The following is a 27663-nucleotide window of genomic DNA, read 5'->3' on the forward strand; positions in this document are numbered from 1 at the left end:
CCCGTCCGCGGAGCGTTTATCGAGCCGTCCGTTTACTACAAAAAGACTTGTTACATAATGAACCAGAAGGGCGTTTTGTTTCACGGGGTAAAAGTCAATGCGTGTCTTCACGCTACATCTCATCTCCAGAACATCAAAGCAGTGGTAGTGCTGTTGTAAAAAGGCCTGTGTGTGATGATCCATTAATAATTCCCTTTGATTCCTTTGGATTTTCCTGCATCCTCGGATCTAACCAGAGCTTTGCTGAACTGCAGTTTTCTGCCGATTGCAAAGGAAATCCCCCATTCTGAGTTTAGGATCTCTGAGTGACAGAGACATTTTTTACTGTAGTTCATTTCCTTCTTTTGATTGATTAGTTATTGATCCTGGTGTGGGCGTTGGAACACTAAACTAAAACATAAATGTCAAACTCAAACCTTCTGTTCCCAGATTTGATAAAAACCAGGAAGTGTTGAAAATTAGTTCCGGCAAACACCACTAGGGTGCAGGTTTCAGGCTTGATTTTTACACATTAAATGAAAAAATTTAAGTTTTGAAGCTTTTTGTGGCGTGCTTAGTAATAACTCAGGTAGTTAATTTAAAGATAAAAAAAAGAAAACGTGACAATTTTTACTTAGATTTTAATACAACAATTAGCACATTTTTATAACGAGTTCTTAGTTTGTCAAGTATCTGTTTAAAAAAGTGCAAAAAGTTTTCACCAGATATTATTCACAATCTAAATTCAAAGCAGCTGAAAAGAAAACCGATCACCCAGCAGGCTAGCAGTATTTAGACACGTCAAGACTCGCCTCAGATTTGTGGGTAAACGTGGGTTTGTGTGCGCAAAACAAGTGATTTGGGTGTAATTTTTAAAGAGCTGTTGCAAGTTTAATTTGTGCATGTGTGAATTGTATTTTGCATTTTTTTAATTTAATAATTTTTGTATTTATGCACAAAATATATTGTATGAGTTGCAAATCAAAAATTACACACGCACAAATCCAAAGTTATGCACAAATGAAGAATAGACCCTTTTCATGTAAAGTCAGACAAAATTGCTGTCTTTCTGGAAAGTTAATTGATAATTGTAATGGATCATTTTTATCTTATATTCTTGTATGAATTTCCTACCTTTTCGTACGTTTTACATTCATTATTTAATTACATTTTATACAACCCAATAAAACCAAACACCATTTGACATTTTATGGCACAAACTGCTGGCGAGCTTATCGTTTTTACCATTTGATTTTTGTTTTCTTTCTGCGTTTCTGTGATCAACTATCAGAATATTCTGCCTCTACAATAAACTGAGTCATATTTAGCTACAGAGAATCCAGAAGGACTGAACGGTGGGATCAAAAGGCTCAGTAACAGATATCTCAAGTCAAGCCAACAACAAAAACACGTCAATAGCCTTTGGAAAAACGTTTAATCATTTTCCGTTCTTGCTAATGAGGTGAAGCTCCTGATTATTCTGCCTGGCAACCAACACAGCAGCAGCACTTCAGGGAGACGGATGGCGGAGGACCGGCGCACTTCAGCAGACTTCATTTGCTTAATCTACCCTGAACTTTAGACCTCTGAGGAAATGCAAAAACTAAACAAAAACACTTTACTTCTTTCCAAAACATGCGCTGGCTTCGATTCCGTCTAAAGCAGTAATGAGAAAATTCAGCCTTCCGTGAGGTTTTTGAGACCGACGCGTAGATTTCAAAATAAAGTGAGGTTAATGGCCGGTTAAACTAAACTAACTACATTTGCATATTTATCACCATCTTTTGCAGCAGAAACAATAATGTAGTTTTAAGCAGATGATACTTAAAATGATTCACCCTTGATAATATAAAAAAAGTAATTTTAATCTTGCAGAATTATTTTAAAGAGATATACTGGAAAGCTCCTTTAATTCAAAAAAGATCTCTAAAATACTTTCCACACGGCCAGCCCTGACCATGATTGTTCTTCCTCCTGTTTGCATGTACAGGAGTGAATCATTCAAATGCATTCAACCTATTGACTGTATATGAGAACTGGACTGAGTGAGATTGATGTTGCCCATAGGAAATGACTTATGTCGCCTTTTTTTTTTTTAATACAGATGTCGCCATGTTGGAACCAGAAATAATCCGCAAGCAGTGATTGGTCCAAATCTGTGCAAGCCAACGTTCCCAAATGGAACCACTCACCAATTGGAAGTGAGTTTGCTAGGAGGCCACACCCCTACCAGTTTAAAGTGGGCTCAAGAGAATATGTCAAACGTTTTGAATCAAATATACAGACAATAGTTTAGGCATTTGTCGTCAGTTAGTGGTTTAAATAAAGTTGTCCGTTAGACGCAGTTACACGATTGGCAAAAGTCAAAGCGTTTCACGCTCCAAAGCTATTCCACCCTAATCCCCCAACTACTTAAAAACTATATAGTGCCCTGGATTTTAAAAGCAATGCGGACATGATGCTCACTACTTTTCTTTCGCTTTTCTAAATGCCGGATATGACGTCACTGATTTCACAAAGTGAAAACTGAATCAATAGAACATTTTACGTCTATTTGTAGGTTCTGATGATGAAAATATGAATGGTTTCATGACAAATTACATTTAAACCTTTTGTTTTTCCACAAAATATTGTTCAACCGCAATGCACTGTGGTTAGGGCTGGGCGATAAAACGATAATTATCGTTATTGCGATATTACTTTTTTTCGATAGTGAAATTAGTCTATTGCGATAAACCTTCGTGTTAAATAACACGGGAGAAACCCCCGGAAGAGCCGCGCTTCTTCTTCTTCTTACGGAGTGTCTGATTCTAGGAGCCCAGACTGAGAGCGAGGGGGACGGAGGCCCCGAATGATGACAAAAGGACACAACAGAAAACACTATTTCAGTAAACCAATAACCAATATATAATCGTTAATACTTTTATTTTTAATGTCAAGGTAACGATGTTTATATATTTTGTTTTGGAAACATCCTCACCGGACCACCCTCCTCTAAATTGAAAATGGTTCGGTCCGACTGGATTATTCTTCCGCAGCTGTTAGTGACCGACAGATCACAGAGTGTGAGGGAGAGAAGACACGCTTTAAAATCAAGAGTTTTAAACCTAATTTAGAGCAGAACCTCCATGAAAAAAGAAAAAAGGAGACAGTCTGTCTATTGTCGCGCGTTACGTGTCACGCAGGGCTGAAAGAGGAGAGACTGCGCGAAGCTGTTACGAGCACCGCGCAGGGGGGCAGGGACTTGATTGTGGCTGTGGAGTTTAGAGTTTGAGGGTTTTGTTAAAATATTAACCAAAAGCTTTTGTATAGAGCTTCAAATTAGAATAATTTGTTGTTTTATTGTGTAGCAATAATGAATTTGTTAGTTACATTTGTGCTGTTTATGCTCATTTCTTAATGAGGTGATCTAATAATAGTAAAATAAACTTGTTTGATCAATCCTCCAACATGTACACATGTCAGATGACTGAGTGAAATGATGATTAGATCTATTATCAGAACTGTTTATTTTAAGTTTACATTTTATTATCTTCTGCTGCACAGCAGTACCTATAGTTTATGTTCAGAAGAAATTAGAAAATAATATAAAAATAACTGCAATATATTTGCTGCTTTAGAACAATGTTTTTAAGACTTAATTTTAATTTGAAAGGAACTTGTATGTGCTGCAGTCAGATTAAATTAAATCAGAATTTCTGTACAGCCTATTGAAAACATACCACTGTTATGGTTTAACTATTGTGTACATTATGTATATGTACAATATTTATTAGAACTATTTAAATGTTCCTCACATTTATTTTCAATACTACAGTTAATACAAAAAATAATGAAAGTTTAATTTGAACTAACTAAGATTTAATGGGGGGGGCAAGGTTGTAATGAAGATTACTTTGATTAATATCGTTTTTAATATCGTTATCGCAATATGAAAATTCCCATATCGCCCAGCCCTAACTGTGGTCTAGATTTGCTAATGTAGTGAGCATCAATGAATGCTAGTTTTTTTGCACAGACTTCTGGAGATTTTCTAGTGCTTTAGATTTTTAATTTGTAGATTCAGACAGCACTAGAAAATGGCGAACGCACTATATAGTAAATAGTGAAGAAATTCAGACATAGCCACAGGCTAAGAACTAAAACCACCTGCAAGTCGTTAACTTTGACCTTTGGAACCATAGTTAGATTTAGTTAGCCATGGATCCGACTCTTGACGCGTGCCAGGCCCTTCTCGCTGATCTCCCTAGCTGCCTCGGCTGGCGCCTAGCAACTGAATTAGAACGGGTGCGAACCAGGGGGAATCTTATTGTTTAATGAAATCAAAGCATCGCGGGTGCCGACGCCATGTATCTTCTGCCCAGTGCTCTAAATGTCAAGGTGAAGAAATTCAATGAGGTGCGTGGTTTATTCATACTTCTTCCGTGGATGTAACGCGGTTCATTCATGTTTTATTTGTGAAAATTTCAGCATAATGCTAAAATATTAGCTAAATTCCAAATTTGCTTAATGAACTAAAAAAAAGTCTAATTTTGACAAAACAGCTAGCACGATGCTAAAATATTAGCTAAATTCCACATTTGCCTAACGAACTCTTGAAAAATCAGCTAGCATGATGCTAAAATATTAGCTAAACTCAAAATATGCCTAATGAACTTCATAAAGGGCTGCACGGTGGCGCAGTGGTTAGCGCTCTTGCCTCACAGCGAGAAGGCCCCGGTTCGAATCCCGGCTGGGACCTTTCTGTGTGGAGTTTGCATGTTCTCCCCGTGCATGCGTGGGTTTTCACCGGGGACTCCGGCTTCCTCCCACCGTCCAAAAACATGCTTCATAGGTTAATCGGTGACTCTAAATTGCCCCTAGGTGTGAATGCGAGAGTGGATGGGTGTGTGATTGAGGCCCTGCGATGGACTGGCGACCTGTCCAGGGTGTACCCTGCCTTCGCCCTTCAGTAGCCGGGATGGGCTCCGGCGCCCCGCGACCCCGGAAGGGACAAGGCGGTCAAGAAGATGGATGGAACTTCATAAAAAAATCTAATTTTCATAAAACAGGTAGCTTTACACTAAAATATTAGCTAAACTCCAAATTTGCCTAATGAACTTTTTTTTTAAAAGTCTAATTTTGATAAAACAGCTAGCATGATGCTAAAATATTAGCTAAACTCCACATTTGCCTAATGAACTCTTGAAAAAACAGCTAGCATGATGCTAAAATATTAGTTAAACTCCAAATTTGCCAAATGAACTTTATAAACAAATTCTAAGTATCATAAAACAGCTAGCATGACGCTAAAATATTAGCTAAACTCCACATTTGCCTTATGAACTTAAAAAAAAAATGTCTAATTTTGACAAAACAGCTAGGACGACGCTAAAATATTAGCTAAACACCAGATTTGCCTGACGAACTCTTGAAAAACAGGTAGCATGATGCCAAAATATTATCTTAACTCCAAATTTGCCTAATGAACTTTAAAACAGTCTAAGGCTATATCCGAATTTCCACCCTAATCCCCAACTATTAAAAAACTATATAGTGCAGGACTATCTTGTACCCGGGATTTTAAAAGAAATTCACTCACTACTTTTCTTTCGTTTTGCTAAACGTTGGATTTGACGTATGATATATGATATGTTATGCAATGTGCAAAAAATGTATGTTAGTGGTTGTGTAACATAGCCTTCCTCAAAAGAAGAAAATCTTCCTGGAAAACTGAATCCAATCTGGGCTTAGATCTACTGTCGAGAGCTGAACTTTAAAACTTTAAACACCAATAAGAGCTTTCTCTGTTTTTAGATGAATCCCAAAGTCTTTCCGTTTTTCTAAACCGCAATGTTGGCATCATCTTGACTAAACGTTTCCTTTCAGATACCTGAGGAGAATGTGAAGATAAGAAAAGGTCAATGAGATCAGAAAAGCCAATTATCTGCCCAGCACACGTGTGGTAAAGACGGCAATCAGAGCCGCTCTGACCTTCACAGGCAAACAAAGTGGCCAAAAGACTTAAACACATTTAATGAACAGACTACTGACTTTTGCTGAAGGTAACGGCTACATCCGTTCACCGGAACCTTCTGCTTTCTGCTGTTCTCTCTGCTCAGACTGGAAGAAACGATGATGTCATCAAATGGGTTCTGGATTCTGACATTAGTATTTTGTAGAGCTGCCACGATTAGTCGACGACTAATTTAATAGTTTATTAGTCGTTACTTTATATTATATGGAGTGTTGTAAACTTGAAAGTTATAATGGCGTTATGCTAGCTTTTTTGGACTATTTTGGCATTTATTAAAGTTTTTTTAGGCTATTATGGGGTTTAGCTACTATTTCAGCTACATGCTAGCTATTTTGGCTAATTTAAGATTTTTCGGCTATTTCGAAGTTTAGCTAATATTTCAGATGAATGCTGGCTGTTTTGGCTAATTTTTTTTCTAGTTCTTCAGCCTTATTTGGAGTTTAGCTAATATTTCAGCTGCACGCTAGCTGTTTTGGCTAATTTAAGCTTTTTTTTTAGGCTAATTTTGAGTTTAGCTAATATTTCAAATGCATGCTACCTATTTTGTTTAATTTAAGCTTTTTGTTTTTTTGGGCTATTTTGGAGTTTAGCTAAATGCATGCTAGCTGTTATGGCTAATTTAGGCGTTTCAGTTTTTTTAGGCTAATTTTGAGTGTAGCTAATATGTCAGTTGCATGCTAGCTATTTTTGGCTAATTTAGGCTTTTTTGTTTTTTAAGCCATTTTGGAAATTAGCTAAAATTTCAGCTGTATAATATCTATTTTGGGTAATTTAGGATTTTTTAGGCTAATTTGCAGTTCAACAAATATTTCAGCTGCATTTTAGCTATTTTGGCAAATTTAGGATTTTTTTCAGTTTTTTTTTTAGGCTAATTTGGCATTTGGCTAATATTTTAGCTAGCTATTAGCTTCAGCAATTTCAGCCATCAACTTCAGCATCTTCAGCTATCAGCACTACCATCTTCAGCGACCAAATTCAGCTTTCAGCATTTACATTAGCATTGTTGCAGGAAATGCTATATATTCAGTTTTTAGTTAGTTTGAAACCAATAATTGTTAAGATGTGTGCTCTACAGCCAGTTTGCGCATGACCGATTAGTCGACTATTAAAATAATTGTTCGTGGCAGCATTAGTATTTGAATTGCATTAAAAAAAGAAACACATTTTCTCTAAAACCAAACATCATTGATCTACATCTTATAAAAGTTCCATCCATCCATTTGTACAAATGTGGTGAAAACTAATGTTTGCTGCCCTTTTAACTCCACTCCACGAGTGACTTTGGCCACTCGAGGAAGCAAAAGCACCTTGGATGAGATCTGAAGAACCTTCTGAACATTATTTGCTTGAGGGGGAAATGATCAGAGGAAAACTGTACATATTAATGACTGGATGGATGCAGAGAGAAACGACCTTGAGACTGAGGTGCATGAAGATGAGATGTTAGAGATGTACAGAGCAAAGCCGGGTCGCTCTTCACTGAGAGGCGTTTAGATCATTTCAGGCAAAATCTGAATATTCTGGCTTGTTAGCCACTTTAAAGATGAGGCGCGTTCAGAAATCCAAATCTATGCTCAGAAGAGCAGAAACTGCTGCCTCTCTCTTTTTTTTTTTTTTTTTTTTTTGAAAATGAAAGTTGCTTTTATTAGCCGTGAGCTGACATCTGAAAAGACCAATGGTGCGGTCAGGGAAATGGATGCACCCAGAAGCATTATTCTTACTGAAAGCAAGATAAATGTAGGAGCAACCCTCGGAGAGAAAGATCAAATGCTGACGGATCGATGTTCGTTCAGCTGCAAGAAGTGGAGCAGCGGATGAGATCTGAGCCGGAAACTCAACACGACCAGCACCTGATATTACGTCAATTTGAAGTTAATTATAAAAACATATACTTTTGTAAAAAATTAAATTAAATAAAAAAAATGCAAAATAATTTGTTTTAATCCGATTTTTCTACAATAAACGACTTCATAATTAAATATATTGTAAAATTTACCACAGAAAAAGATGAATTAATGCAAAATATTTCTACAAAATTCTGGTATTAAAATCTGCAGCAAGGAAAACTTAAGTAATGCAAAATATGAGAGGAAATGATCAACTTTACTTGAATTCAACTAATAGATTATTTTACAGAAGTGAAGCTGCGCCAAAAATATCAGCAGAGGCGGAAACTAAACACGACCAGAAACTGATGTCGGGTAAATAAAAAATAGATTTCAAAAAGTAGATATTTAAAAAAAATGAGCAAAAAATTAATTTTCTTAATCTAATTTTTTTACATCTTCGACAATAAACGTTTCTATTCACCTAAATAGTAAATTTTACTCTTAAATAAAGATGAATTTATAAAGGCTGATGAAAAAGACGATAATTAAATCTGTTGTAAAGTCTATTACTACAATAGAATAAAGGTTTTATAATAACACATACAAGTGTTAAAAAATTATTTAAAAAAAGAACAAAAATAGAGCTAAACTTCAAATAAAGCATAAAAACTTTGATATTTTTGCAAAAATGTATATAAATTGAGCAAATAACTTTTTTTGGATCAAACGTTTATGATATAATCTTTAATAAACTGTTTTTTATACACTTTAATTGTGAATTTTACCATATAAAGATGAAATAATGCTAAATGATGGAAACATTTGACCAGATATTCAAATTTGTTATTTAAATAAACACCAGATATGAGATGCAACTTCAGCTATAAAATAAAAACTTACATATTTTCGAAAAAAAAAAAAAAAAGTTAAAATTGAGCGAAATATTTGCGTTAATTTGATTTCATTTGTTTTATTTTCACCTAAATAGCAACAAAAAAAATATATGTATGCAACTGATCGATAAAAACTAATGATAAACAAATAGGTTGCAAAGGAAAATAAATGCAAAACATTAGACGAATAAAATGTTTATTTAATTTTAACTGATATATATTATATATAACTATATAAAAGTGGAGCAGCGTCTGAGATATTAGCATTAGGAACAACCAGCACATGATTTAAGGCAAGTTAAATGTATATTTTTTAAATACGATTTTTAGATATTTTCTATTTGCCTAAAGAGTAAATTTAATTATAAAAAAGATGAATTAATGCAAAACTCTAATAATAATCAAATCTGTTGCAAAACGAAAACTTGAAAATGATCAACTTAATTTAAATTCGACTAATACAGATAATTGAAGATATTTTCCTGCTGTGTGAATAAAAACATGAATTTCTGGGATTCTTCTTCACTGCATCAACAGTTCAGGGCTGCTGATGGAAACCACGTTTAGCACAAGGGCACTCCGGCAGAGGAGCGAGTCCATCTCCTGAATAAATGAGATGAAGGATTTCTTTTGCTGCTTTAGTAATTTATAGTCAAATTAGCACAAATTAAAATAAGTTTGAATGAATCTGGCTCTCACGAATGCACCGAACCTCCGTAATGTTTATTTAATTAAAATGAATGTTTCACATTTCAGAGTTTTGACTGGAAAAGGGGAACTTTACCAAATCCCAGCTCACAGCAACACATCTCTGGAGACCAAACATGCCCCTGCACTCATTTCAACAGCCATCTTTTAATTTGAAGGAGTCGTTAAACAGGAAGTCTCTGACAGGCTGCTCCTAATTAAGATGAAGGAAGAGAAAAGCTGCTGTTGACATCATTAAAATACATGCGAGTCCCTCAAAGTCAGCCAAACAAGGGAGAGAGCAGCTGTTTAATCCAAGATCCTCCTGACAATCCACATTAAATAAAAAAACAACGAAAAAGACGGGGTAGGTCAAAGGTTAAACCGCCAAAATAAAAGCATTTTTAAACATCTTTTTTCCTAAAAACACTGCAGAAATAATAATAAAAAATGATCTTTAATTATTTCTACACATAAATAAAACCCAGGCACAATAAACCAACAGAAACTATTTATTTATAGCACTAATTAACGGATCTGATTCTGCAAACAGATTTTTTTTTACAACTCCAAAATAAAACCAGCACATTCATTATCCACTGAGCGGGAAAAAAAGACAAACATCTCCAGAAATGAAGATTATTCTCAACTGTTCATAAAAAACACACCGTCTGAAGTGATTCAGTATAGGTATGAAACATTTACATTAAAGAGCTGCTGCTTGGTGGCCGTACATGAAACTGCAAGTTAGAAATAGATTTTATGAACGTCAGAATGTGAAGTAAAACAAATGTGAGCGTTTTCTGAAACATCCCACTGTTGCCTTGACAGGAAAAAAGCTGCAGGCCACAGTCACCATAGCAACTTTATCTGATCATCTGAAAATTATCTGTGCGAGAGCGAAACAAGAAAAGCCTTTCAGTGAGCTGAACGCCCCAGGGGTTAAACTGGGCTGTTTTTAAGGACCAACTAAGGAAAGTGACCCCCAGCGTCCTGGAAAAACACCAGCCTGAACAATCAACACTTGATGGGGGAAAACTGGACGGTTGATGGGAAAAACACCAGGAACATTTATTTATTTAGCATATAATATATAATTACAATAATAAAAAAAAATCAAATGTTGATGAAATGATTCCATTAATTTTTATTCAGGAAACATACATTTTAACCAGTAGGGGGCAGTAAAGTGACAAAGAAAGAAAATATAGTTTAAAGTTTTAAGACATCCCAGAAATGTGGCCATGAATAAGTATTTTTTGTGCAAAAAAAATGCAATAAACTAGCAATTCACTCTTTTATAAGAAAAAAATTTAAAAAATGTTGTTGCAATTTATTACTTTACACACGCAAACTAGTGTTTGTGGCCACAATTTATTATTTTGTGTCCACATTTTAGAATGTCAGAGTGTTGCGGCTTCACTTCTTTGTCACAGTTTCTTAAATTTTTGCATGTTAGTATTTTTTGTACAAAAATTCGCGTTTTATTGCCACAATCGAGTATTTATTTTTTTACAAATTAGAATTTTGTGCATAAAAACTGGTATTCTGGGCACACAAATTAGTATTTGTGGCCACAATGTAATATTATGGGAACAGTTGAGCAATTTGTGGCCACAATTGAGTCCATAGTGTGCAGAAATTTGGATTTTGTTCACACCAATATGCATTTTGTGGCCACAATTTAGTATTTTTGAGCACAAATTTGCAATTTGTAGGAACAAATTTGTTAACCACATTTTTTTTCACAGTGATTTACTTTGCACACGATTAGTATTTTGCGTGCACAAATGAGTATTGTGTGCATACAAATGAGCGTTTTTTTTGGCCAAAATTTAATATTTTTAGGTTTACAATTTAGTATGTTAGTATTTTTTGTATTTTAGATTTAATTTAGCATTTTTTGCACACAAATTAAAATTGTTTTGGGGTACCAACTAGTATTTTGCGCAAACAAGCTTTTTATGGCCACAATTTAGTATTTTGAAAAGACAAATTAATGTTTTGTGGCCTCAATTGTGTATTCAATGTGCACTAATTTGGATTTATTTCCACAATTTAGTATTTTTTTAGCACAAATAAGCATTATTTGCGTACAAACTAGTATTTTGGGAACACAGCTTAATATTTTTTATATTTTGTGCCCACAAATTTGTATTTTCTTATTTCCTACTACTAAGTTGTGCCGACATATTACTAATAAAATGCTAATTTGTTGCCAAAAATGGTAAATGTTACCAGAAGTTATTAATTGGAGAGAACAATCTGTGCATAATCTTCATAATCATCGAGAAATTGAATTTGACATTTTCATGGAGCAATCACTTACCCTCATTAGTGTGTACTGTTTTTATAATTTTTTTTATATATATATAATTCATTGCTGCCTGTGAAAACCAATGAGCATCTTTGTAAAGATCAGATGAAGCTGAAGAGCCGAGTAATGTAATAAACACTGGATCAACTTATATTAGATTTAGAAGTTCAGAATTGAATTTTAAGAAATAATTTGAAATTCTTAAACCAATTTTCTTTGGTTATAAAAGGTCTTTCACATATTTATTAATTTAAACTAAACTAAAGAGAATTTCTGTTGATATAATCATGAACATTACAGAAAAAAAGACATGGATTTTCCTGTAATGTTTGCATGAATCAATGCTCCTAATTGTAAGTGAAGATAGATTGGATTAATGGATTTTTAAATCCAGATACCAGAGGATCTGTGTGGAAGGTGGCTGTGCTGTAAAAAAAAAACAAAGAAAGACTTTGATAAAACAAAGTTACGTTTTTGGAAAGAGAATAAAACAAAAGGGAGAAGTGGTGGGAAGCTTCATAAGGTTTCACTATATTCTTTAACTTTTATTTCCAGCGTTCTCTTTTAAATCATATTTATGGCACTTTTTAGCCAGACTTTTTAATAAAAATGTCATTTTCTTATGCTCAGATTTTAATAAAACTGAGCAAAATGAGGGTAAAAGGTTTAATCAGAGGATTATTTTCAGAATGACATCATCTTATTACACAAAAAGTGTAATCTACACCAAAGTTGTTGTGTTTCTATTCAATAGTAAGAGAATCAAGATGAAAGGGACACCAAAGTGATAGAAAAGACGTTTTATTTTGAAAGGAACTTGCATGAGCTGCTTTAAAAAGTAAAATAGGTGAATTTAATAAAGAAAAACTCAACTTTAGAGATTATTTTAAAGCTATATTTTATAAATCAATGGCTTAATGGCCACAAAATCATAAATAAAGTGTATTTTTCTAACTTTAAGATGTGATTTTATTGCTCACGTTGGATTTTAGTCCATTAGAAACTGGATCTCGTGGTTATTTTAGCATTAAATGTTGCAGACGATGATCTAGAGGAACGGGAGAGGCATAAGCAAATATTTGATATACAAGTTGTTTTTTGGCATATGAGAGATAATTATTTAATCCGCTTATTGAAGGAAAATGTACATTTATTTTGTCAAAATTTGATGTACAATTGTTTTTTCCTTTAAAATATTGACATTTTTCACTTTAAAAATAAACTCTCATATGTAGGTAAATGAAGTAAATTGACCAAACTTTACATCATAAATTAGTCAAAGGTCTGACAAATCCTGACGCAGGAGGATGTAAACATTCGACCACATAGCGTCTGACGGCGGTGAGCTCACCCCTTCCTGCTGTGAACAACGGGAAGTTGTGACGCTTAACCGGCGGCGCTCATTTGAATGACAAACCGACTCAGTTTCCCTTTCTGCTGGACTGTTGTTTCAGACGAGTCATCGTGTGGAGAGGAGAAGAAACGAGGAAGATTTCAATTCAAATTTGTTTTTTTTTAAAGTTCTGTACTCCCACTTAATTAAATCAGGTTTAATTCGGCGCTTTGTGATTCCAAGCACATGCAGTTTGTTTGAGCTGAATCTTAAGCAGGCTTCCTGTTGAACATGTTTATCAATTACCCCGTACACGGCTCCAACTACCCAAAGCAGAGCCATAAATCAACTTCAATTTGGGTTCGACTGGAAGAGCGGCTGAGAAAGAAACACGGAGACACGTGGAAGTGGCTTTACACTCTTAAATGATTTCATTGTTCTGTTCATCTTTCGGATAAAGCTGAGCCTCAACTATCATAAAAAGTCAATAAACGTCAGGACACACAGATCAATCCGGAATCTCCTTCCTGCTGCAAATAAAAGGCAAAAAGCAGCAGAAGAGACAAACTACGGAGCATGCGGGGATGCTGCCCGAGCAGGAGAGTCCAAACGGGAACACGGACCGGCTGCTCTCCTACCTGTAGCCCCCGTCTCCTCAGAATGCTGGACTCGTCCATGGCAGACGGCGCCGGCTCCTCACCGGTACATGTCCACGACGCGCCGCACCGCCTGCGCTCTCCCTCCGTCTCTCCCTCCCCTCGGGCTAAATCTGGTCTCAGCAGCTGCTAAACACTTCCATCAGAACTTATCTGATTGGAGGGGGCCAGTCAGCTGACGCCTCCCCCTCTTGTTCCTCTGTAACTTCAGGAGAGACGGGAGGGAGGACCGCGGAGGAGCTCCGATTCAGAGTGGAAGGAGGGAGAAGGGGGGGCGAGCGCCTCCTGGACCCCCGTGAGGAGGGGACCTCCTTCCCGGCACTGGCAAACACCTGATCCGCAGGAGATCAGGGAGTCGTCCCACACTACTTTTTGTCGCTCATTTCCACATTAATGCAAATTATTATCGCACCGGAATCAACCTGCAAAACCTGTTTGGTGCACACCTGTACATCCAGTGTCAATTTCCAGCAATTTCACGCACCGCTGCAGCTCAACAGAAATGAGTTCGGAGGCGAGAATCCCCCCCTTCCCGTCCCCGCCGCGTCATTAGCATCTGTAAAATAAGTTGCTTCCGTGCGTCCCGGTCTGATTCTGTAATTCTGTTTTCTTAGTCGCCCCCCGTCCTCCTCTCTCACTCATTTCCATTCACTCTGTTCCGTGAATATTAAGTGAGCCCTTTCCACTCCCCGCACACATCTCCAGCCAAGCTCAAATGATTTTTTCAAAGCAGCGAGGACTCTCCGGCAGGTGACGGCGGACGCCACGCTTCCTCCTCTCCCAGCTTGATGGAGTGTTGCCGGGACTCATTTGTGTTCCTCTGCTGATAAGGACGTCCAGACATCTTGTGTCAGAGCTACAGTAATCAGGGCTGCTTTTGAATTACTCCTTAAGACCCCCAGAGGACGAGGATTACAGTAGTCAACGTTTTCAGCTTGAACAATGCTTCCCAGATTACCTGAGAGGATTAAAGAATCCTGTTATGTTCAACCGACTGGTCTGTAGTCATTCCTCAGCTGCCTAAAGCATAATTAAGAGAATTCAAACTCAAGACAGGATGATGCAGAAACACCAGGGAGGGGTCATTTGGTTGAAAGCTGCAGCAAAAAGAGTAAATACCTTCTACTTCACAACAGTGTGGGAAAAATCACCATATTTACCGGAGTATAAGTCACAGTTTTTTTCATAGTTTAGTCAGGGGTGTGACTAATGCTCAGGGGTGACTTGTTTTTTTTGTTTGTTTTTTTAAGCCATCAATAGGGTTATATATTTGTTATTTTCACAGTAAACACACCGGTTCTTTTAGCGGTTGTTTCCTCTAATAACCTCCAGAGGGCGCTGCATCTGAAGTATTTGCTACCGACAGCAGCAGAAGAAGTGTCGTCCAAAACAAACATGGAAGACAATCTACTTGTTTTCCTCTTAAACAGATATTTTTCTTATACAGATCAAAAGATTTGTATTCTTGTATTTTTTGGGGGGCTCGACGGATTTGTTCTGAAACGTTAGACTTTTCCCCTAAAAGTGCGACTTACACTCCAGAGTGACTCGTTTATGGTTTTCTTCTTCTTGATTAGACATTTTACTCCGGTGCGACTTATACAACGGAAAATATGGTAACTTTAAATTACTGTATAAGCCGCGTTTATTTGCCTAGTTTGGCCCGGGAAGCGACCACACGTGGAAGGGAGCTTGCTTCCATTTGGCGTCCATGTTAACCTATGGTGTGGTTCATACCGCACGCGCAAGCGCTACGGTCCTCCGCGGACAGCAGCGATCGTTTTGGCATATTTTTTGTCCGAGCGATCCTGACAGGAAATTAATGCAAAGACACAAGAGAAAATATGCTCAGAAGACAATTATTTTATATATATATATATATATATATATATATACATATATAAAATATATAACCAATTTTTTTACAGTAAAATACCACAATTAAAAATTGCAATCATATTTTTGTATTTAAACAGACTGTAGATGAAAATATAGTATTCCCTCTTATTCGCGGGTGTTAGGTATTGGAGACCTCTGCGAATTCGCCAAATCCGCGAATACAGAGAACCACCAGTTTCCATCTCAGCCCCCAAAGTTAAAGAAAGTCTGATCATGACATTTATTAAAGAACATTGAGGCGTTGCCCAACAGTTTTTTTTTATCCAGAGCAATAAACCTCTAATGAGGACTTTCATATCGTAAAAAAAATACGCGTCTAGTGTGAACTGGAAGATTCGCCGCCACGCACTCCGCTTCATGGCACTTCCGCACGGGGGGAGGGGGGGGGACATGGTTTTATACTTAGAACAGACTTAAAAAATAAATACTGGCTTATATGTTTGTTAATTTCTCACCAACAACAGGTTAAAAACCGCTAGAGGGAACTGTGGAATTCCTTTATGTACAGTGTTCTACCACATATTCTCGTTTCTTTATTCGCGGTTTCAAGTATTGTTTTTATTCATTACAGATTTTTTTTATTTAGTGACTCTGCCGAGTCATCACAAAAACTCCATCAACTCAAGACGCTTGTATGAAATTCGCACGTCCGAAGGAGGTGCTGAGGTGTATCCGTGGAGCGTATATGGGAGGTGAAACGGGGTCAGGAGGGTTCTCTGTAGTCGCAGATCTCTCTGGTCCCCAACCTCCGTGAATACTAAACACTTTTTTTCACAAAAATCTCTCAACTGCAATGCATTGTGGTCTATATTTGCGAATGTACTGAGCATCAATGCACTCTAGGTTTTCACAAAGATTTCTAGAAAAGCTTTGAAGTCCGACTCCCACCATATTTTTTCTATGTAAAATGTTCCCAGTGATCTTTTAATTTGAATTATCTTGCATTTTTTTTGTGGAAAAAACGTTATTCTTAATGCCAAAACGTGTAATTGCATCAATGAGAGATTCACATTTGATAGGTTTAAATCCTTTGTTGCGCCGATTGTTTTTAAACTAAATAAAATTGGTTTGGATTTTTGGAAAATGAGTGAAATCATAAATCAAATTGTGAACTGTGAATTGATTTAATATTTAGGCAGTAATCCAATCAGAGGATAACAGAAAAAGACTAATGACATGAGGAATGATTTCCTTCCAATTAAAATAAAAAGTTAATTTCTCAATCGATGCACGACAGAAATTAGTTTTCCAAGAATAAAAGATTCTGGTCAATTCCTCCCAGCAGAGTCGAGCTGCTTTGAAGCGGTCAGAGGGCAGCCATGAAGTTTAGACCGTCGGTCTTGGAGCAGCACCAAAGCAAAGCCTCTGGGAAAAGTCCAGGAGGTGGTCTGTGACTCATTTCCTCCCCGGAAGGCGGGGAAGCCGAGCTCGTTTCCACCGCCTTTGGAGAAAAAAGGGAGATGCGGTTCTGAAAGCATGCAGAGAGAGCTGATTGAGTGACCCACGGGCCCTGCCTCTCTGCTTCGCCGGGGCTTATCAGACCCAGAGGTGACCTGCAGATACAAGGCGGGAGGAGGAGGAGGAGGAGGGACACGGCCTGTGAAGAGCGCATTACGGAGAGAAAGAGTCCATTCCCTCAGTACAATCAAAAATGCTCTGGTACAAAGCAGAAGGCGTGAAAACAGATACCGCCGTCTGTAACACCATCTATTCCTAATCCCCAACAACAAGATGGAAGCAGAAAGAACAGAACGCTGCAATGTGTCAAAGTATTCTCACTGTTAGAAACACTGGAGATGTTTGTATTTATGACATGAGAATGATGTCAGCTTGAGTCCACTTTAAAGTCCAGTGAGCACGACTTCCTTTAGGTTTAAACATGCAAGCCCACCACACATGAAAGACTCCACAGAGGAATAAAGCCGTACCGGTACTGGTACCACTAGCTCTTGGGTTATCTGGGAAAAATCCTGTTGAATTTTGACCAATCAGGGGCTCAGGTTAGGGGGTGATTTATGTTTATAGTTCTTTCAAAACATGGCGGTTTGTGTTTGGCTGGAATTTTATGACCCCAAGTCTTCCGTAAATCGGAATAGAGATTTTATTTATTTGATTTGAGTTGAAATGGTTTATTTCAAGCAATCAAGGCAAGAAAAGTAATGAGCGTGCAATCCGAACATCCGAACAAAGATATGTCGGACATAAATGATAAATTGCTTGAAATGGAGTTGGAGGAAACGAACTTATATAATCCCACATTTTCTTTACATGAATTATCGATATCCAGTTCATCACTTATAACCAAATATAACTTACCAACACAGATTCAGGTTGTTAAGAAAGAAGAAGATTGAACAGATTTGCACCACTTCACCGTTTGGCATCAAGCCTCTTCCAACTGTGAATACACGAGTTAGCATCAGGTAGCGACAATCCGGTGTGAACACCATTTGCTTAAAGTGCGTTTTTGAAGGCCACAAAAAACCCTATTTAAATGTAGCCTAAGAAAAATTTATATTTTTTCCTCTACGATCTCAATGACCGGTCAACAACCTCAATATTTCGTGTTTACCCGTTTTTCACCCACAAACAGCCTGTAAAAGTACAGTGTATGGCAGTAGCTGAATGTCTCAGACAGCTGTTCATTCACAAAGATTCGTTCACAGCATTATTTTTATTCTCCTGAAAGGTGCAATGAGACTAAATGAGAAAAGAGAAGAAGAGACACATTTTGAATACATTAAACGCGTCTGTGGTAAACTCAAATTACTTTCTCCAAGTGTTTGAGAAAAGAAAAAAAATCAAGCTGTAATCCTTTTCATCTGAACAGGCTCCCTGCAGCGACAGAGCTCAAACCACAGCTATGGATTTGTTTGGAAGCCTCATTCATCACTGAAATGTCTTCATGCAGCATCTGAATTTAGTTTCTTTAAAAGGAAATATTTTAAGTTGAAGAAACAGAACATAGAAGTGAAATTTGTGGATGATATTTTAGGGTTTTGTGAAAGGTCAGAAATGAGAGTCAGACGATACAAGAGGCCAACTTTCATGTTTGAGGTGTTATCCACCTAAAAGTAGCAGTTTGGTACAATCAACATTTACACACTGGTAATCTGCCATTCTAAATGACAAAAAATGAAGCATGAATTGAGATCAACACATTCACTCAACAAATTTCCAAAAATGGATGATTAGGAAACATGAAGTGAGCATTTTTATTGAGCCACACACCTGCTAATCAAAGAACAAGCCCCCGGCTGAGCACAAAATTCAGCTCCGACAGAAATCAACTGCAGGGTTAAGAGATTAAAACCCCATAGGAAAAAGAAAAAATAAGCATCAAATGTGTTTTTACAACCACAGATTAATTCTTCTGAAAATGTGTCAAGATCTGAAGCCGAAATTGTTACTCTAATCCCAGTAATTAATATTTTTTTAGATCATAAGGTAAACTCTAAATACCCTAACTTTCAGTTTTTAAGAGTGCGTCTCATTTATGAATTTCGTACGAATACTGACCTGGAACAGATTTTCTGTAGTGCCCAAATGTTTTAGCATGACTTTGGTTACCTACAAAAACTTGATGGATTCTTGGAGCATTCTGGGTACTGTAGTCAGGATCACAGCGGAGCAATCCATACATAATCCCCTGGGATTACGTTGAAAAATTACCAGAATCAAAAGAATGACGATAAAGCTCCAGTGTTGAAGCTAGTACTGGAAATATAAACCATTCTATAATGACGAAATATATCACAATAAACCACAATAAAGCATATTTTCAGGTATTCTCTAAAAAAAATTGACAAAAATGTCATTACTTTTTTTTTTTTTTTTAAAGTTAAATTCTAATTGAAAGTACGCAACAGTGTACACTGAAAAAAGTGAAACATTGTATCACTTAAAAGTTCTGTAATTTTTTTTTTTTTTGGCTAAAAAAAAAAAAAGTTCTGTGATTTGCTACATTTAAAATTATTAGTTTGTTTCAAATTACATTTTCGAACTGATGGTTTAGTCAACTGGAAAACTTGATTTGATACAAACTAATAATTTTAAATGTAACAAATTACAGAACTTTTATTACTCGATTCACTTTTTTCAGTCCAGGAAAACACATTTTTGGACAAAAATTCAGCAATAAAAAAAACAATAAACACGAAATGGTACAAATAGACACTTTTCTATCGCCCACATGATATGCATCTTCATATAGTTAAAGTAAATTATTTTTTTCAGAACTTAATTTTCATTTTTTTCACCTACAAAAACACTCAATAGTTTTACTTTAAATATGTTGAAGTTTCTCCGACACTTTATTATGAACATTCGTTTATGGTGACAGTACTGCTGCACATTCGGCTTATTTTAGTTTATAAACTTAAGATGCACTTTTATTCCAAAACATGCATCATTCCTGAATTGTATTTTTGCTACAATCTACTATATTCATAAAGATCACAAATTGGTGAATTTGAACGTCGCTAATCTCCGTACTTGAATTTTTGGAAAGCAGATCACGAATATTAGAGTACTCGGATACTTGTTACAGTCCTACTACCTGGTGGATCTTGTGGCCTAAAAATATGGCAGAAATCTGGAAATATTTAACTTTTTTTCAGAATAACCCATTGAGCAGACATGCTATGCTGAACAAAGTTTGCTAAAAGCAACAAGTTTAAGAGAATTTTCTTTAAGTTTTGATTCATGAAAGGAATTTGACTTTTTCTTTAAAAAATATTTTACACATAAATCTCAACTAGGAAGTGAGTAATCAAAAGTTGGCCAAAATTCAACAATATTCCATCAAAGATCTAATTCCACTTTCTTTTCGTTATGTTTTACACTTTTAAAACTTTAAAACAAAAGACAAAAAATGGCTTTCAATTACTTTTAAAGCTCAGAAACACTAATATTTTGTAGTATCTTACCATAATCTGACTCTTTCTTTCATGTATAACCACCTTTTTAATTGTCTTTCCAAAAAAAAAATCTGGCTCTCCAAACACAAACCCACAGTGGGTTCGTCACATTCACACACCGTTCTTACCAAACATCTTTGCTAATTAAAATGACGCAAAAATCCCATTTCTACCCTTCTGCTCCATAAATGTTTTCAATGCATCACCATAACTGTTTAATTCATTTGTCTAAACCAACAACGGCATGAAACGAAGAGAAAAAGGCGGCTGAAAATATGGATGAACGTTAATCATCAACAATAGCACGATTAAACAGATTGCAGAACAAATTCATTATTTAACCGTCACACTTTTCAGAAGAATCATTTTCTGAAGCATCATTGTGCCTGGAGGCTCAGATCCTCGGTGGTTTAGAACATCTTAAAACGGGGACAGGTTTTTTTTTTGTTGCATCAAAAACCCCAAATATTATCAATGAAAATAAAAAAAATAGACCGACTTTAAGGTCTTTGTAAGTCTTTTCCATGAAAATCCTTGTTTTTCTGTGTTTATTCTCAAACTGTTACTGTTTACTTTGTAACAATAAACCACTCCAACAACTGTGATATCAGAGGACATCTCTGACAACCAGCAGAGAAAATCAGGGTCCACAAAGCCGCAACATCAGGATTATGACGGTCTTATCTCCATATCGCGCCACAAGTGAACTATTGATTTTCTGTCAAAGGGAATCACAATCAAGAGGGACACGAGCCGTGCACACCCAGGAGCAGAAAGGAGAAGACGGGGGGGGGGTCCGGTCAGGTAGGGGGGGTTAAAACAAACCTGATGGAAAGACATGGAGGCGAGGTCAAAGAAAAACAACTGGTATCACAAAAAATTCATTCGATACAGATTCACAAATTCAAAAATATTCAATAAAAAATGAATGAACTGTTGATTTAAACTGAATAAATGGGAATATTTAATCACTAGAATGATAAATTAAGGTTATTTTTTTAAGTTTGAAATGACATCAGCAGGATGTTAAGAAGACTGAAGATTTGACTGCACTATATACCAACAAACCGTTACGCAACTTTAACGGAAAAACTACAATATGATGGAGTTTCTAAATAATTAACCAGTTTTCAAAGTGATCACGTATGGAGAGAAAAACTGACTTAGAATTTGTGAGCATAATTCCAGATTTGTAACTCATACAATACATTTTGTGTATTCACAGAATTACAACATACAAAAAAACTTCTAAAAAAGCCAATAAGAAAACTGATGACCCAGCAGTATTTAAAGCATCACTTAAACAATCTGAAAAGATTTGTGTGTAAATACGGTTTTGTGTGTGTGTATTAGACAATTCATGTGCAATTTTTAAAGATTTGTGTGTGTAGTTAGTTTCAAGCTGTTATTTTAAGTTATGCATGTGTAAATTGTAAATTTTAACTGTTGTAGATGTGAATACAGTATTACAAGTACATATAATTACACACAAAATATATTGTATAAGTTACAAATGAAGAATTACGCACACAAACTGGATGAGTCTGTTTTCTCTCCATATTCCCAGTGGTTATTTTAATGGTGATTTTTCTGTTTTAGGCCAAATTTAGAAAAAAAACTGTCATTTTCTAGAACGTAATTTCTTAAGAATAGCAGTAGTTCGGGCGGTACCATTGGTGCTCTGCTATTGCTGTAAAGACAACTGCCAATAGAACTCAAGAAGTTCTGGACAAAAGCAGGAGCAACAGATTTAACTTTCAATAGTGTGCCAACGATTTCATCCAGGGGCGGAATTACCATTAGGCAAAGGTAGGCAATCGCCTGGGGCCCCAAACACTCTGGGGCCCCAACCTAAATACTTATTAAAAGTGTCTAAAATGTATAAATAGTGTCTCCCCATCCCTCTGCAGCAATGGAAAGCTAGTAAGTAGCGCCAGCGTTCCCAGATTGGGCGTTTTCCAGTCCAGTTTTTATCCAAACTTTGAATCATTTAGTCCAAGAAAAAGTGATTTCGGCTTTTAAGAGTTTATCAAAAAAAAATTGGATTCTCAACATTAATTCTGTCTAAAATTGGACCAATAAGGAATTCCGCCATTGTTTTCAATCGATAATACGCAGTGAATGACCAAGAGAGAAATCTAAATGAAATATTTGGTGGTTCTTTTCTTTGCCTTCAAAACTGCATCAGTTTTTCTCTGTACACTTTCCGTAGAAACTTGTTCTAAATGTCTTGCTGAACGAACCACAGATTTTCAGTGGATTTAGACTTTCTCTTCATGAAATCCCAGATCCACTATGATGGTGACATCAGGGCTCATTTCTTTCAGTACTTCTGGATCTTCTTTAGCCTGAAGACAGTTCTTGTTTGGAGTTATCGTCCTGTTGCAGAATATATTTGGCTACACCTCCCTGATAGAATTACAATGATGGATGTGTGTCTGCCCGGGTTTCTCAGCATTAGGAACAGCAGTAATCCTGACCAAATCCCCCAAAGGTCAGAGGAACCTCCACCATGTTTGCCAGCAGACACTCATCATCGTACCGCTCTCCGGCCTTTTGAGAACAAACTGGCCTCTGCTAAATATTTCTAATTTGGACTCATCCGTCCAGACCACCTGGTGCTGTTTTCCTGTATACTTGAGTTGCCTGGCCTCGATTCTACGTCTACTTTTTGGCAGCAACTTTTCCACGAGGACTACTTCTGGCCAGACTTCTCCAGACAGTAGATGGCTGGTACCTGTGTCCCACGAGTTTCTGCCAGACCTGAGCTGATGGCACTGATGGACATCTTCTACGTTTGGAATAAAAGGCTTGAGGGGTTTTTCATCTGCTGCACCAAGTTTTCTTGGCCAACTACAACTGTCCCCGTTCTGTTTCTTTGTGCGTCTTCAGATAAAGTCTCCAATAGTGCTGCCACAAACGATTCTTTTAATAGTCAAATAATAACAGATTTTTTTTTCCGATTAGTCGACTAATCGGGACATAGGCAAAACAGCTAGCATGCAGCTGAAATATTAGCTAACTCCAAAATAGCCTAAACAACAAAAAAGAGTAAATTAGCCAAAATAGCTAGCATGCAGCTGAAATTTGAAATAAGCTTCAAATTTTCGATTTCCTTTTTCAACGATGTTAGCATGACGAGCTCGCAAAATCCCGTTCCCTATTGAATCCCTGGCTCCAGCTGAACAAAACGATACACCATAAAACATTAACAAATTAGGAAAGTGGGCGTGGTTTGCAAAAAATCTCAGTTGCTAAGGAAATCCTTAAATGTACTTTTGCCAATTTTTCTAAAAGTTACATAAACCTGTTCACCACCCCCAGGGAAGCAAAAAAAATATATGGTTGCTATGGAGATAAAACTAAAAGAAAGGCTGCCATCTTGAAAAATGTGTTAGACTCAGCTCTGACTGGGGGGATGGGCAAAAGGGGAGGGTGAGGGGCATATAGCCGTTACTAGGCCACTGAGGTCAGACGAGGACAAGACAGGGTGGGTAGCACCTGTGGGCCATTCAACAACTATTCGCAGATTTAATTATTTATTTTTATTTTGTAAATTACAGAAGCTAAAAACCGCCTGCTCTACTTTTTTTTGTTACTTTGATCATTTTCTCAAAAAAACAAGATACTAAATTATAACAACAAACTCATTAATTTTCTCGTTGAGAAAACGATCAAAAAAAAAAAAGTAGGGCAAATTAAAACAAAAAAACAACAACAAAAAAAACAGTCAGAAGGAGCCGTATCTTTACCTTTTACCTTTTGTAGATGACAAATTAGCGAAAACTCTAGCTCGTTACTTAATTATTAGCTGAACTCCAAATTAGCATAAAATTCCTCAATAAATTTAATTAAAAAATGTTAGCATGTTACTAAAAGAAAAGCTTAACTCTAATTTAGCATTATAACTCCAGTAGATAGCAATTAGCCAAAAATGTTAGCATATATTGCTAAAATATTAGCTGAACTCCAAATTAGCATAAAAACTCATTAGAGGCCAAATTAGCCAAAAAAGCTAGCTTGTTGTTTAATTGCTAGCTGAACCCCAAAATCGCCTCAAATTCCTCAGTAAACTAAATTAGTAAAAAATGTTAGCATGTTGCTAAAATAGAATCTAAATTCTAAATGATCCCCCAAAAAACTTCAGTAGATAACAAATTAGCTGAAAACATCAGGATTGTTTCTAAAACATTAGCTAAACTCAAAATTAGCCTAAAACCTCCAGTGGACAAAAAAAAATAGCAGAAAATGTCAGTGTGTTGCTGAAATAGAACCTAAACTCTAAATTTTTTTGAAAATTATTATTTTATTTTTCTTCATCCAGAGAGCCAAAATGGAGAGATAAAAGAGCCGAATGTGGCTAAGACGTTTCCACACAACTGTAAGTGTATATATTTGTAAATCAGCTAATTAAAAAAAAAAAAAGCTAAATTTAATTATCGGGAAATATTGGTAATATTACCCCAAAATATGTTTGCGTCCCTAAAACATTTAAAATATTCACACTTCTGAGTGGTTTTCCAAAAAGCAGCCTGAAGCAACTATCAGAGGCATTTTTTATAAACGCAAAAACGCCAATTACAGAAAATCCCTTCAGACATGAACGTATCCTCCAAATCCCACCATCGACAGCTTTGACAGTAATGTCATGCTGCAACACAGCCGGCATGCTGGCAGCTTTCCGCGCCGTTATTGTCAGCGACTGGCTGCTGTGCTTTACAGCGACGTATCAATCACTATGACGAATGCCACGCTGCCAACATTGATTTACAAGCACCGTGTGCTTACATCACTCCATTTTTCACTTCGATTCAACAAAGATTCATCGCTTCGGAATGAAGTAAATCTCCTCTTTAAAGTAAATTTCAAACCGACAAAGCTACATCATCCGTTTAGTGGCAATAAAGTGTCGTTTACGGGCCTCTAAACACTTTTTCTCTGGCGTCGTCGGGAGGCGGAGGGATCCGGCGGCTGTGGATAAACCCCCGAGGCGTCAGAGCAGCCGACTCCAAAAGATACAATTTCCATGAAGAAACGCGTCAGTTTGTGTCCACACATGACAGCATGAGAGCAGCAGTGACCAGATTTGAATTTCCACATGGTGTTAGGAGCAGTCAAAATGGAAATGCAAACAGTGTGAGGGGCAGATAGCTGCTCCGATAGCGGATTCAGACGCATCCCGCTCCAATAATAAAGCTCAATTCTCTGCTCGACTTCAGGCTTGGAGACGATTAGTAGTCTACAAGTGAAGACTAATTGAGATAATTAATTAGTAGTGTAAACTGGTTGCATAATTCTTTTAAAAATGACAGTTTTGGTGGCATTTTTGAATTTATTACAACGAAATCACTTTAAATTCCCATTCCAATCGTCTATTGATCCATTTTAAAAGCGTTCCTAATTCTCTTTTTAATTATCATTTTTATCCAAAATCAAAAACCTGTGTAATTTTCTAGGACATAGTTTTTTTTTGGGCGAGACTGTTGGTGTAGAGCAGGAGTCTGAAACCTGCGACAGAAGATTTTGTATTTTTAAATAAATTCTGGGATTTTAAGTGTGCCTAATTGTTTAAAAAATACAGTAAGTCAATTGAATAACATTTAGTCACATTTTTAATCACTTACTACTACATTTGGAGCATTGAGATGACTCTGTGACACAGGGTGTGTTTTATTTGAAAAAAAGTTATATAAACTTCTGTTGAAAGTTGTAGTATTTAGTAATAGTATTTTCTCTATGTGTATATTTTATTTATGACAAAAAATAAGAGTTTATTTTTACATATGAAAACAGTAACATTATCATGAATGCAAAACCAGAGTCATTATTTTTATAAAGGGTGAAGTCAAACTTTGTGGCTTCTCTCAGGTTGTGGTGCCTGGTGTAGAGCGACCCCGCCCCCCCTTCCCCCTCGGTCACAAACACACTATTTTTCAAATTACATTTCTTTGTCTGCTCCTGATTCCCAATGATTTGAATAAAGAAATACTCAAATATGTGATTTTTAAGCTTAATTTTCTCTTTTGCGTCAGAAAAATGCAACAAGCCCACATTAAAAACTATTTTTATCAAAGAGCATCTTTAAAAGATTGTCCAATTTTCTGAAAAATAAGTATATTTGCATAATGTAAGACAAGGATAAATGCCCAATAGAAATATCTAATATGCTATGTATAATAGCATTGTATGTTAAAAGCATAGACAGAGTACAGTGTTCCCTCATGTATCCGCATTTATTAGCGGTTTCACGTATTCTTTTTTCCGTCACATATTCTAGTTTGTCATAAAAGACGTTTGTATTAAATTTTTATGTCTAAAGGAGGTGCTGCGCTGCACACAGCGGAAACCCTCCAGATGGCAGAGGGGAGCGAGACGGGCCGTTCCATCCTCTCTTCATGCCCCCGCATGGAGAAATGGCATCAGCCGACTCCGAAGCAGCTGAAAAAAATCCTAATATGCTGAAGAAGATAATGGCAGAGGATAATTATCATCCAGAGCAGGTGTTTGTTATCTGATGAAGGAGGAAGCGTGTTCTCCTGATTTTAAGGCACGAAGAGACAAAGTGATACTTTCAAGTACGCTCTTGTTTTGTATTTTAAGAAAAAACTTATGCGGTCAAATCAGGATCGGCTTAAAGTGAATGAAAGGAATAAAATTAAACATGTAAAAAAATTATATATTAAAGTTGAAAGAAATATTGAGAATTAAAAAAAAAGTTTATTATATATTTTTTTAATTTTCAATCATTTCTATAAGTTTACAATATGTATTTTTGAGTTTAAAACTGCTAACTTTCATTTTTTTTCTTAAAATTTGCCAATTTTTTCAAATTTTCAGTCTTGCTTTTTATCCACTTAAAACTGATCCTGATTTAACCCCATACAGGCACTTTAAAAAAACATTTAAATCTGCCATTTATGTCAAGTTTTTATTTTTCAGCTCTGAGTTCAGCTTCTGTTGGAGAAGTAAAGATCCACACAGTCTCTAATCAAAGACATTTGGGTCATTCTGCTGTAGTTCCACAACAATTTAATTTTTTTTCATTTTTTCTCATTTTTTGCTTTCAATTAAATACATTTTATTTGATTTTTTTATTTTTTTAACATTAAATATAATGGTATAACACAATAAAAAC

General features: G+C 36.3%; 1 protein-coding gene and 1 long non-coding RNA gene across 2 annotated transcripts in view; one reads left to right on the plus strand and one right to left on the minus strand.

Moving 5' to 3' along the window:
- mast4 (microtubule associated serine/threonine kinase family member 4) overlaps nucleotides 1-27663 on the minus strand; it is a gene marked incomplete at its 5' end in the record, with an annotated part of 103919 nt that overhangs the window by 63719 nt on the left and 12537 nt on the right.
- LOC118599457 lies at nucleotides 4278-6004 on the plus strand. Its single transcript, XR_004948818.1, has 2 exons — nucleotides 4278-4377; nucleotides 5848-6004. It is a non-coding gene; the product is annotated as an uncharacterized LOC118599457 (long non-coding RNA).

This window comes from Oryzias melastigma, linkage group LG12 (genome assembly GCF_002922805.2).
Source record: "Oryzias melastigma strain HK-1 linkage group LG12, ASM292280v2, whole genome shotgun sequence".
In the NCBI taxonomy this organism is placed as follows: domain Eukaryota; kingdom Metazoa; phylum Chordata; class Actinopteri; order Beloniformes; family Adrianichthyidae; genus Oryzias; species Oryzias melastigma.